Here is a 10,496-nt window from a genome sequence, read left to right as displayed (position 1 = left end):
CCCAAACTGCTGTGGATGGTGTTCTCTGCAAAACAGGTATTGTTAAATACTATCACTGAAAAAGTAGAGCTGGGAAATGTGCTGTGACCAATCCTAAATGCCCAGAAAATCAGCAATCTATGGCTTCTCCCCCTTGTTCTGATCTGGGCTATTGTTTTGAGCTGTTGCTGGCATAGTACTTTTGTCCTGTCCCAAATCTTGTTGAAGTGCGGACAATTAAGATCTAGTCAGCATTAATGACCCTATGAAACTAAGGGTATTATCACTTAGCACTGTGCAGTGCAGCACACTGCAGAGCCCTACCGGTTAGCATCACATGAGCTCTTCTGGAAAGGGAAGACTTACCATTGTGCTGTGTGTTTTCCCAAGAAATTTGCTAATTTCATGCATGCTTTGGGAATCAAGGCAAAGATTTCTGCTAGGTGCTTTGTATGCCTCATCTCTTGCAATTCTGAGCAAGACTTTTGGCATCTGGTGAGTTCAGTCATTGTAATTGCATGGTCTTTAGAGCAGATCCACCTGTAAAAAGCAAGCAGAGCTGCTAAACAAGATCCTCTTGAAAAAGGAAGGCAGACACTAAGACGGGAGGGCTGGCCTAGGTAAAACTAAAAGGGGAAGAAGCAGAGAAGAAGAGGTACCTACCATTCCTCTACCAGCTCTCTCATGCCTCCAGAGCCAGTCAGTATTCCTGTGGTAGCCCTCACTCCAGCAGGCTCAGTGGGCTTACTCCATGCTCACATTGCTGACACAGAGGAGCCTTTGTAGAATTACAAACCCCTCTAGCTTTAGTGGCAGTCACACCAACTTGCACACCAAAGAGCAAAGTTGTCTTGGAACTGCAGTCAACAAATGTGGTGGCTGGCATTAGATTGCACATTTAGTGTTGCATTTTCCAGTCTAAGGATCAGCTATTGACAGTGATCAGTGTCAGGACAATTACAAAACAGTGTCAAATTTGCAAGGAAGGATGTGAAAGTGTTGTAGTATGGATTTTCTTTTTAATTAGTAGCTGCATGAAGTTACCAATGAAATGCTAGAAATAGTTTTCAAGAGTGATCAGTCAGAAGCTAGGTGAGATGCTCAAAAATATCTGATAAGTATCACTTGAGGTTGTATCATATCTAAAAACTACAACATTTGCATTTTATCTCAGAACATTCACATAAGAGCAAAGGGAGTGGAGAAAGTAGCTGTGAGGAACATGACCCAGAACAGTAATAAAAGGCTTAGGCACAAATTTAGAGGATCCAGGATACATGATGGATAGCAAATAAAAGAAGTAAGGGACCAAGGAATCCTTTGCCTTATAGACACCTCTTCTTTAACTTGAACATCATCTGTTCAGTGTTAAAGTTCATATGAGTGAGGTGCCCTGTCCACCTGAGCTGTACTTCACAGGGCCAAATGAAGAAAAGAAAAAACCAAACCCCAAGAGTAAGCATATATGGAATTAGCTATCCACACTGCTACCCAAGTTGGACTGCTGCAAGAGAAAGGGATGTCAGTGTTAGTATCCTCACTGGTGGCTGAGAGAGAAATGTGGCTCTGTAGTGAGCCCTCAGCCCAATGTACTCCATTCTGGCAGCCCCAGGGTCCTCTATTGTAATGACTTTCTCCTGGGAAAGAAATTCCCTATTTGTGCTATAATTTTGCTCAGTTTATTATGGCATATTCTGAAAATGTTTTCTTTTAACATATTTCCTTTTAATATGTACTTGCAAATTGAATGTATACTCATGTTAACATAACTGTGACTAATTGTATTTGTTTATAAGAATCTGTGATTTTTCTTGTTATTCAGCATGGGCTTTTCATATGGAGTTTAGGAGTATTGAAATTTAGCAATTTCTTTATTCTTCACCAAGGGTGTTTTTCTTGATCAAAACTACTCATATATCCATAGTAAGAGCATTCAAAGCCATTCAAGCTCCATAAATTAATCCACACAATATGAACACACAGAATTACATTTTCTTCATTCATCTTCACCAACTGCTGTCATTTAGCTCCAAAGTCATTCTCTTTCTCCCCCTCTCCCTGTCCCCCCACCCCCGTGGTTTTTTTTGTTATGCAAACTTGGCAGATTTAGGCTGTCTATTAGGTATGTTTGAGGATTATGCTTTTGCTTTGTGCTGAATTGAAAAAACCAGTTTTCTGTTTCAAGGAAAAAAAATCTAAGAAATTAACACTTGTTGGAAGCTCCATCTTCTCTAGCTTTCCAGCTGAAAAAAAAAATTACTAAGTTGCATATTGTTTGAGACTTAAGTGGTCAATAAAGCCTGATCAAAAGTTTCCAAATTTAAAGTTATTTAAAGAAGTACAGACCATTCCAGTTAGTCAGACATGAGTTTAAAGCTTATGCTTCTATCTGGATAGAGTGGGGGTTCTCCAAGGTTTTTTTGCTTCTGAATGAACTTCAGTATTTGTCAGAGATCATAGTGTTTTGGAAAGGAGAAGGAAACATTAATTGCTGTTACAAATCCATTTCCCATGGCTTGAAAATCTTCACTATCAAAACTGCCTGTATGTCATTTTAAGCAGTCTTTTGCTTCTTTGTCTCCAAGGTACCCATAACCTCTCAAATGCTGTTTTTTGATCTACTCAGCCACTTTTCATATAATATCCTGAAACTAGCAACATTTATCTTGGAAATGGTTTATTGTTTTAAGTATTTTGACTTTGCTGTATGCATTTGGAAAGCACACCAGCTTCATAAAAAAATATAGATTTTCTTTTTATCAAATGTCATTATGCAGTGAGAAGAACTGTGAAGTGCTTTTATTGAAGTTGTTTTCTTCTCAATTATTGCTAAAGGCTTTCAAAAAAGGTAATATCTGAATGGTAATTCATGAGAGCACTTTCAGGACTGATCATGATGTCACAGTGGGACTATACTGATGTGCAATTATTGGGGGTTTTTGCCACATTTGGTGGAGTTGCTCCCAGTTTATACTAGCACAGATGAGAATATTCACAGAAATAAAGGCTGTGAAGCTCTTGGAAATATGTCATCTTATGTCTTTGCTGTTTGAGACCTCAATTTCCCCGTCATTTGAATCCTGCTTTGAATCTCAACAGTTCATTAAATACTGTGTCACTGAAGTCAGAATTTGGAAGATCTGTTAATGAGTTGCTATTGGAGAAGGCACCTTAAGATGATGGATGTGGTTTTGGATTTTACTGAAGTAACTGTGAAGAAGATTTAGGAGGCTTATATAAAAGTACTGGATGATTTAAGGAGAAGAGGAAGTTAACTGGAATTCTGAAAGATGGTTCTGTTGGCTTTGCGAAACACATACTCTTCTTATTTCTTCCATGGGAAGGGGGACAACCCAGCAACCTCCTCCCCCACCTGAATATCTGTAATCCTTGTACATAGTGTGAAACATGATAAACTGAGACTCCATGATATGCACTGTGATCAAATCTCTAATATTTTCATCATAAATATTTATGGGCAGCTTAATTCTCTTTCTTTCTGTATGTGGTCGTTAAACTTCAGTTCAGTTTCCTGGAACTGGAATTTTTGTGTGCTGCCCCTTTATTTTTCCCTTTTAAAAAAAATTTTTAATTTTAGCTTTGAATCTCTTCCAACAGGATTCTGAACTTTATAGCACAAATCTTTGCTTGGCCAGGCAATACATGCACTTCCTCTCATGAGGCCCACCACTGGAACGGATACAAGAAACTCGATGAGGTATCTGAAATGACTCCAGTACCCACCCAACTTATCCCCCTTAAGTGACCTTTCTGAAGTCAACAGTCTTCTTAATGCTGCATATAAAGTGATCTTTTATATTAACTTTATGCAAAACAAAAGCAGATCAGAGGACTCTTTGAAGCCTAAAGCACACCTCTAACTCACCAAAACTTGGTGATGTCCAAGGCCTTTTTATCTTCCTTTTTTTCTTGAGACAGTTTTTTTTTTGTTGTATTCAATATTTAATCCTCTCTGCCTATGAGGCACATTATCACCAAGTATTAAAAGAATAGCTCTGGTAGACTGCCTTGAGGAATAAACTTGTTCACAGTCCTTGCCCAAAGCAGGTCCAGCTATACCAGAATGATTCCAACTCACATCTGTCACATTTGCTTTTAGAAACCAAGAGTGATAGATATTCCACAACCTCCCTAGGCAATCTTTTCCACTGTTTACTGTCCTTATCACTAGAGGAAGCTGTCTCTAGCACCAACCCTCAGTCTCTTGTGGTGCAATCAAAACACGTTACACTTGTCCTATCTCCAAAGAACATATGAATAATTTCTTTCCTCCCTTTTTGCATCTGTCTTGTCCTTAGAGGCTCTTAATGTGTCTCCTTAGGGTTTTTTTTTTTTCCTGCTAGAGCAATCAACTCAACCCTTCCCAGGAGGTCATTTTTCTACACCCTCATTTTTTTATTTCTGTCTTTTTTGAAGGATGGTGTCCCAAACTGGTTGATATTCTCCATCAGAGACATTAGCAGCAAGCACCAAATAGAACATTAAGATTATTTTACATGTTTTAATAAAAGTTCTTCTGCATGGCTTACTGGAGTCCATTAGAACCCATGTAACCTTCTTCAGTCTTGTAAGCCCAAGTTTCCACCAAGCTGAGGTGCAAGTCACTTCCTTCAAAGGGTTGCTCAAGCTTACAATGACCGTGAACAGAGGTGCTGTTTGAAGATGTAATAAGAAGAGCCTGGAAAGCAAGTCACAGGAGTGGGGACTCAGTGCACTGTGTGGACAGTCCCTTTGTGTTTTAAATCTGCTTGGAATCACGGAATGTAAATGAGTTAAGGTGATGCTGTGATGGTTTTTTGCATTTTCTTTTATACCCCTTCTATACCTTTTTATAGCTTTTGTATTCTTAATGTTTTTTAGCCTACATTCTTAGACTTACTTGTCAAGCTAGGAGACTAAACATTTTAGAAACTTTGTAGTTAGGGATCAGAATGCCCCAGACCCCAAGGTTCTCTCCAGAACACATTTTGTAAACTGAGATAGAACCATCCAGGGGAAGGTTCCTTGGGGAGGCGGGTTCACTCGAGCCTCTCACTGGGGAATCTTTGATAGATATGCTAATTAGTAAGACCTGTAATGTTATACTCGATCTATTGTGGGTGTGCATTGCAGTGTGCATTGGGGAGCATTCAACCTGGACTTAGTGCACCTAAGGATCCTTAAAATAAATACAAAGGTAAAATCCCTTTTTCCCTTCTGACAGTGTTTGAGTCTTGATTTTAAGACCAGGAAAAGGCGTCAAAGAGATTTTAACTTGTAGGAAAACACATAAACAAAACAAAAAACCAACCCAAAAACATAAAAACACCAAAAGCCCAAACCAACCAACCAAAAAAAAAGCCCCACCAAAACCCCTAGATCAATATCACATTTAAGTTGTAGAGCTGACAAGTGCTGAAGGGATTAAAGAAATTGTCCAAAATGGAAGCACCTGGGGTCATCCAAATACAAAACTGTCAAAGTGTGTGGGGATTGTCAGAGGGTGTAACACGTATGCTCTGCTTTTAGCAAGCCAGATGCAGCAGTGGAACAAAAACCTGTGATGGGGGATGATGAACTTATTCTGGGGTGATTAATAAAAACAACATAATTCTTCACTTACATGCATTAGAGAAGTGAGGCAAATATTTAGATGCTTACTGTGTCTGAGATAGTTTGTCCAGAGAATATCTAGGCCCTACCCTCTGACCTGGAAAAATGCCCAAATGAGAATGGTAATTTTTCAGATTTTTAAATTAAGAACTGTGCCTGGAAGTTAACTTTTCACTTAACAATGCAACCTCATTTTAATCCAAGGACTGTCTGTTGCAAGCATGGCAATCACCAGTCCTGCCTCTCTTAGTGTAGTGCTGACTTTGTGAGTTGCACGTGGTTTGTAAATGAGGGGATAAATAGGTATCAAACACTCTTTGCAAATTTACCACAAAGACATCTGGATTTGAGAACCTCCCAGCAGGCAAGTTGCTAATGATCGTAAATGTTTCCTTCAAAGAGAATGACTTGGTCAAGTCTCTGTATTCTTTAAAGATCTACAGGAAATTCAATCAGGAAAATGGCATAAGTTTATTTTTAGTCATGGATACGACTTCCTTCAAAATAATACTCATGTCAGTCTTGTGAAGTAAGCTGCTTCTTGGTGTTGTGCATTCTCAAAATGCTCCTGCCTTCCTGCCTTGCAGAATTAATAGTATTTCTGCTGAAATGGCAATATTTCAGCATGGTAGTCACGAATGTCCGTGTTTTGCGGATTCTCTCGGCAGGGGGATGTGCCCTTAAGGGAAGCATAGTTTGGGTAGCTTTGCATCAAGGATTACCTTTCCTCAGCCTTGAGACTGAGGAGGGATGAGGCATGGAAAAGAGACAGTGATGCTGTAGCAACTCCTAATCAGTGGTTCAACTGACTGGTGCAGCTCAGTAGATCCTGCTTGGTCTCTCTTCAGGACCAGCCACCACCAGTCTGACTTTCAGCCTTAGTGCACTCATTCAGTTTCTTATGTCTGCCCTAGCTGGGCTGGCTACGTGGAGGAGTCACAGCACTGATCAAGCCAGGGTTTTCCTGCTCTGATAGAAATTAAGGGTGATGACATAAAAGCCCTAGGGATCTGTTTAGCCATGGGTGTTCTAGTCCAGATCCTGGGATTCTGCATAGCCTGAGAGTCCCTAAATCACTCCACAACTTTTGCTGAGGAGTAGAGCAACAGTTTACAGTGTTGATGGATATGAAGTCTGGTATAGAACCTTGTGGCCCCAGGGCTTCTCTGCATTGAAATGCCCAATGTTTTGCTCAGTCTAAATAAATATGTTGCTAAATGGGTCACTGGAGTACTCAGGGAGCACAATCTCTTTAGGCTGCACAATATCTTTTAACATCTTTTTTTGAAAGCCCACAGGATGGGTCTTTGCCTTTAAGCCCAGTCCATGCAAATGTGTACACAAAGTCCATTTTTTTCACGGAAAGCAAGGCCCCAGGATAGAGGATGTTGACATTGGAAAGATTTCCTAGTCAAACTGTTTTCCTGCCCTGATTGCTCTCTGGGGTCCTGGGCATGATATACATTCTGTGGTAGGGGCAGGGAAAGGAGGGGGAAAAAAAGCCTTCAAAAGGGTTTGTGCTGCAAGTTGCCAAGTTTTGCGTGGTAACTGGCTGCAGAAACCAAGCTTCTTTTAGAAACCCTACCTCAGGGAGATCCCTCCTTCCTCAGGGGAATCATCCCAGGCTCATGCCATAGCTGGATGACACACAAAAATAAAGCAGAACTAGTCAGTGCTACTGGTTCCTATCCTGCTTTTTTCCACTAGCTTTTGCTTCACAGTGCCCGTGTCCTCCTTCTGGTGACTTCAGGTGGGCTTCAGTTGTTTTTCCCCATTAACAGTGTGGGTAGCAAGGCTTTATCAGCCTTATGTAAATCCTGTGGCACCCTTAAACAGAAAAGACCACTGTAGTTGGGGCACTGGCAGTGAGACTCCATAAAAACTCAGTGTAAATCTGATGAGGCTCTTGAGCTGATGCTGAGGAGGGATATGTCTGGGGATCCCTCCGGGGGTTAGTACCAAACAGTGTAAAATCAAAGTTCTCCTCTCCCCTCTCTGTATGGTTATGCAGACACTTGAGACCAAAGAGGCCTCCTGAAAGGAGAGGAAGGTCAAAATATCTCGGGAAAGATATGGCTTGTTACTCTGGCAGCCAGTCTCATGATGCAGGCTCCTCTATTCGCAGTTCTCTTTGTTCTGCCTGAAGTGGCTGTGTACAGCAGATGTCCCCAAGCAGGTCCTCTCTTCTTTCCTCTGACGGAAACCGTTTTGAGGCAAACAACATTATTTTGGCTACAGGGATTTTGGTCTGTGGAGCGAAATTAAAAAAAGCCTGGTGTGACAAGGGATATTTGTCTGGCACCAGGCAGTTTGGCAGTGACACATCTGGACACTTTACCCCTGTGCCCAGAGTCTGTCTGACAACTGCCAGCTGATAACAAAAGGCTGGGGCAGATTTACTCACTGGTCAGACTTTCCCATCTCTTGCCTGCACTAAATGAGGCAAACAAAGAAAATACGGCCAGATACAGGTGTGTGTGACCTCATGGAAATCCCGGTTTGGATTAATTGGTGATTAGTCTGGGGATGGAAAGTTACTGCAGTTGTTGCTTAGGCAGAAAAGTGGAGGAATAACAGCACAGTACAATACACAGTGAGGCAGCAACATGAGCTCTGTGCTAAGCCCTGTGATGATCCCTTGGCAGCACTTGGGCACTACAAAAAGCAAGGGAGGGGATTCTCTCACTAGGGAGTCAGGAATGAGTTGGCGTAATAGCTCTGCACTAACCCTACCTAGCCCCTGGGTTGTGGCTTAAAGCAGGCAGCAAATGTAAAACAGGAAAGCAGCTAAAAAGATAAGGTTGTTTCCACACCCTATTTTTAAGTATGCCCAGATCCTCCCAGGTTTGAGGCTGGAGCTGACTGGGGGCAGTCAGAAGCCCGTGTGACCTCAGTGGAGTCACATCTCTTTCCAGCATTGCTCATCTTGCTATTCCGCTCTGTCACACACAGGCATGACTTCCACTGCCTTTTAGTCCCTCTCTAGGTTTGCATACACTGACACAGGCTTGGTGTTGCTAAAAAATGGGCAGTGTATTCCTCATGCAGCCCTACCTGGGATTTTTATTTAGATGGGTGGTTGCCCATGAGGCAAGAGGTGAGCTAGAAGGAGGCCATCCATGATGGAGCTGACAGGAGCTGCTAAACTTCTTACAGGGCTGTGAACATCTTTTCATATTCATAACCTCTTGTAGAAGTCTGGAATAAACCTTCTAGCCTTCCACCTCTTCTATATAAGCCATGTTTTCTTCCTCTCTCCTCTCCATGGGAGTCTATTCAGAACTGCATCATTCTAGACAAGTTCCCCACTAAACAAATGCTTTTGTTTGCTGCAAGCTTGGGGAAAGGAAAACAGGAATTTTATATTACATGGTAGGAACAGTCATTGGGAGAGATCCAATAGTCCATGTTCAGGAATGTTAATATCTCCCTCCTGCTAAAATGAAGGACTGCCACTCTCCTATGAGAGCAACAAGAGCATCTCAAAATTAATATACAGAATATACTTCTAAAATTATTTACTGCTGTAATTCCATACCTCTTTGTGCAAGTTTTGAAGAAGTGACTAGAAGGCAGGATTAACCTCTAGTCGCTCTTTGGCTTTACTTGCAAACCATGAAAACAAGGCAGCATTCACTGATGCTGGGGCTGAGTGGTGGGGGTGGGTAAATTGGGGAGGTGCTCCTTGGCACCCACACTCCCCTGGGAGAGTGCTGAGTGGCCCCAGCCCTGGACTGGGCCATGTGGGTGCAGGGGTGGGCACATCTGTGCCAGAGCAGTGTTTTACTTCTCAGCACAGGTGGATGTGACAGCTCAGTGCAGCCCCTGCTGCATGGGCAAGATGGCTGCCGGAGGTGAGGAGTCCACACATGGTCCAGTCCCATGGAGCATGCATGATGTCTCTGCCTGGTGGTGATGGAGCCAAGGTGACCCTTGAATGCATGCTGGTTGCAGATCTAAAAATCCCCTCACAGTCATTGATAACTCTGGATCAGTTTGAAGACATTGGATGGGGGCAGGGGGTACATCAAGGCCAAGCTCTCCAGTGCAAGGCAGATGTGAGGGATATAGGGGCTACTCTTCCCTCTGGATGACTTACTATGCAGTTTTCTTGGGATCATATTAACACAGCTAAACTCCTCTCTAGATACTTGGAATCAGCAATGCTGCTCGGAAACAGTTTTTCTTGACAATTTTCCTTTGGAGTTGATTGTTTGCACTCCCGAAATATCACCTCAGGGTGGGTTTTGGTCCCTGTGAATGGATGAGGATGTTTGTTGCTCCCAGCAGGACCCCTGCAGTACATCAACTAAAAGGAAAGAAAACAAGTCCCCACACTGCCATCAAAATCAGCTGTGACAATAAGCATCACTGTCCTGAGGGTGAGAGAGGAGGGTGGTAGGTTAGGAGACACAGGAAGCTGACAGCTTAGGTCAGCTTTTCAAATTACCCTGGCCGAGGCCAATTCTGGTTGAACTTCATCAAAGGGCTTGCTCCAGATAAAAGGGAAAAACGCTCAGTCATCCTGAGGCTTTTCCTCAAAACTATGGTACACAGAGCTTCAAAAAGCAGCATGTTGAGAAGGAATGGGTGAGATTGCCAAAATTTGAGGGGAACAGCCGGTTTCTGCTGTGAGTTGCAGCAAAACTCCTCCCAGCCAGTTGTAGCCCTCACTTACACAGATGTGTTGTCCTGGGTGAACTGGGCAGGTGTTCACCAAGCCTTCCTTCAGTCCAGCAGCATCTTCTAAAGTTGTACCATCTCATAGCCCCAGCTGGAAAGCTGTTTAGCTCTTGTCTCTTTGCCATCCCTCTTACAGCATGATTTATCCTATGAATGAGATCCCAGTGTGACCTGCTGGATAAGTCCCACGTTTAGGAAAAGCCTCTTATGTTTATTTGAAA

This window comes from Coloeus monedula (genome assembly GCF_965178545.1).
Source record: "Coloeus monedula genome assembly, chromosome: 2".
NCBI classification, from domain to species: Eukaryota; Metazoa; Chordata; class Aves; order Passeriformes; family Corvidae; genus Coloeus; species Coloeus monedula.
The sequence above is the reverse complement of the archived record's forward strand: the minus strand, read 5'-3'. Positions refer to the sequence as shown.